Source organism: Cervus canadensis, chromosome 1, assembly GCF_019320065.1.
Source record: "Cervus canadensis isolate Bull #8, Minnesota chromosome 1, ASM1932006v1, whole genome shotgun sequence".
NCBI classification, from domain to species: Eukaryota; Metazoa; Chordata; class Mammalia; order Artiodactyla; family Cervidae; genus Cervus; species Cervus canadensis.
The window spans coordinates 55,484,523-55,487,795 of record NC_057386.1 but is presented as its reverse complement, the minus strand read 5'-3'; the positions used below and the strand labels follow the sequence as shown (position 1 = coordinate 55,487,795).

General features: G+C 39.4%; 1 pseudogene; it reads left to right on the top strand.

Moving 5' to 3' along the window:
- The first annotated feature begins 768 nt into the window (after nucleotides 1–768).
- LOC122451375 lies at nucleotides 769–1,920 on the top strand (annotated as a pseudogene).
- The last annotated feature ends 1,353 nt before the right edge of the window (nucleotides 1,921–3,273 follow it).

Below are 3,273 nucleotides of genomic sequence, written 5' to 3'. Positions count from 1 at the left end.
TGCCAACTTAGTCAATGTATCCTGGATCAATGAATCAATGTTAATCCCTTAACTATCTTCTTAGTGCCTCTTCTCTGATTTTCCAACCAATCAAAACAAACAGCTTATCCTATTTCACTGCTCTCAATATCTTTCATAACTGTCCTGTGATGTTTAAAGTTGCAGATAATTCACATGTGAAATATGCTTATCTTTAATGTATCCGATTTCTTAAAATTCTCTGCCTTCAATGAAACCTGAAATTTAATTTAAAGCAAAGTTCAAAATAAGATCTGTGTAGCATCCATGCCAGTACTTTCACTTTGAAGATTTATGACCTGCTACAGCCTAGCTTTTTTCTTTTTTTAAATAGGAATGAAAATAGTAAACATCAGAAAGAAGGGATTTTAGCTCAAAGTAAGTTGAAAACTCATAAGAAATTATCTGTCTGCTTTGAATGAATCCATGCATTCCAGCCTTGACAAATTTATTCTCAGAATAATGAATTTGAAGGTATTATTTCATGGCCACTATCATTATTCTTGGAAAAACACAGGAAATGTGAATGATGTTATGACCAAAGACAGATACATAGCTCCATTTCCAAAATGGTAGATTCTGGAAACATGTGTGATATTTTTAATAAATTTGAGAACAGCTTGTTAAAGTAGTGGGCAATGACCATATATGATGAAAAGTGAAGATTATTGAGTATCAATATGAGTTCCCTGGGAGGAAACCAATCCAAAGTAACATAAAGTTGCTCTACTGGCACCATCAGATGGCAGGATGCCTCACAGGAAGTTCTCCAATCCTGGGGCTTCCTGCCTTGGAACTGCAGCAGCTGGCACCACAGGAAGGTGAAGAGCTTCCCCAAGGATGACTCTTGCAAGTTTGTGAACCTCACAGCCTCCCTCAACTACAAGACTGGCAGGACCCACATTGTGAGGCAGATCGATATGCCAGAGTCCAAGGTGAGCAAGGAGGAAGTTGTGGAGGCTGGGACCATAGTGGAGATGCTGCCCATTGTGACTGTGGGCATTGTGCACTACATGGAAACACCTAGAGGCCTCTGGACCATTGAGAATGTCTTCACTGAGCATATTAGCAACAAGGTCAAAAGACCCTTCTGTAGGAACTGGCATAAACCTAAGGCCTTCACCAAATAGTGCAAGCAAGGCAGGGTATAGATGGCAAGAAGCAACTGAACAAAGACTTCAGCAACATGAAGAAGTACTGCCAGGTCATCCATATCATCGCCCACACCCAGATGTGCCTGCTTCCTCTATGCCAGAAGGCCTACCTCGGGGACACCCACATTAACAGAGGCACTATGGCTGAAAACTGAGCTATGCCCATGAGAATCAAATATTTGTCAGTATCAGATGATTGATGTCATTGGGGTGACCAAGGGCAAAGGCTACAAGAGGTAACCAGCTGTTGGCACACCAATAAGCTACCCTGTAAGACCCACCAAAGACTGCACAAGGTTGCCTTCTTTGAGTTGTATTATCCTGCCAGGGTAACCTTCCTATAGCTCTGACTGAGCAGAAAGGCTACCATCACCACACTAAGATAAACAAGATCTACAAGATTAACCAAGGATACTTCATCAAGGAGGGCAAACTGATCAATAATGCCTCTACTGATTATGATCTGTCTGACAAGAACATCAACCCCCTGGGTGGCTTTGTCCGCTATAGTGACATGACCAATGACTTTTGTTATGCTAAAAGACTGCATCATAGGAACCAAGAAGCAAGTGCTCACCTGCAAGTCCTTACTGATGCAGACCAAATGGTGGGTCCTGGAGAAGATGACTTCACATCTATTGATCCCACCTCCAAATTTGGCCTTCACAGCTTCCAGGCTGTGGAGGACAAGAAAGCATTCATGGGACCACTCAAGAAGGACAGAATTACAGAGGAAGAGGGGGCCTAATGTTAGAACAGATTGTACAACTGGTAGTATCTCAATAAAATGATTTTCCAGTGCAGAAAAAAATGTAAAAATGTTCTTTCTCCTATAAATTTTTAATGTTACTGATCAGCAAAACACTCCCAAGATAATATATTAATTTCAACAAAGAAAATATCATATAAAACTCTTGAAAATAAGGTAACAAATATGAATTTGAACAATAGTACTCTTAAAAGGAATACTTAAGTATTGATTATGGCTATTGATGATCCTGAATAAAACTTCTACCATAACACTATAGTTTTCTGCTTATATTTGGCACTATTTAATCACTGATTGGATGAGAAAAATGGTTTTCAAATCACATAATAATTTTAATATCAGTTAGATATCTAAAGTTGCAAAGATTTGCTAGAGTGATATTCTAAAATAGCTAAAGTCCTTTGAACCAAAATCAACAAGGCAATGATTAAGTATATACAAAAATAATCTAAGAAGTCACACACAGTCCATCATGAAAAATCTGGTTTCATAGTTCAGTTCAGTTGCTCAGTCATGTCTGACTTCCTGTGACCCCATGGACTGCAGCACGCCAGGCTTCCCTGTCCATCACCAACTCCCGGAGCTTGCTCAAACTCATGTCCATTGAGTCAATGATGCCATCCAGCCATCTCATCCTCTGTCGTCCCCTTCTCCTCCTTAATATTTCCCAGCATCAAGGTCTTTTCCAATGAGTTGGCTTTCATGTCAGTTGACCAAAGTATTGGAGCATTAGCAAAAATACTTCCAGTGAATATTCAGGGTTGATTTCCTTCAGGATTGACTGGTTTTATCTCCTTGATGTCCAAGGGACTCTCAAAAGTCTTCTCCAACACTGCAGTTTGAAAGTATCAATTCTTCAGTGCTCAGCCTTCTTTATGGTCCAACTCTCACATTCATACATGACTACTGGAAAAATCATAGCTTTGACTATGCATCTACAGATTTTATAGATGTCAGCAAACAGATGAGACTTAATGCTAGTGAAGAATACAAAATGAGAAACTGTAGAATAGAAAAATGGAAGAAATAGAGCTAAACCTGAGACATTTTAATATTTTGAGGTCAAATAAAGAGATAAAGCAGTTTGAGAAGGAGGAATAAAAGGAAAAGTCAGGAGAATATTGTGCTACAGAGGCCAAGACAAGAGATGATTTCAACAATGAAGAAGTGGGACTTTCCTGGGCTAAGACTCTCCATTCCCACTGCAAGAGAACCAGTTTCATTCCCTGGTCAGGTAACTAGATCCCACATGTTGCAACTAAAGATTCTGCATGCCACAACTAAGACTTCTGTGCAGCCAAATAGATTTTTTTTTTTTTTAAATGAAGAAGT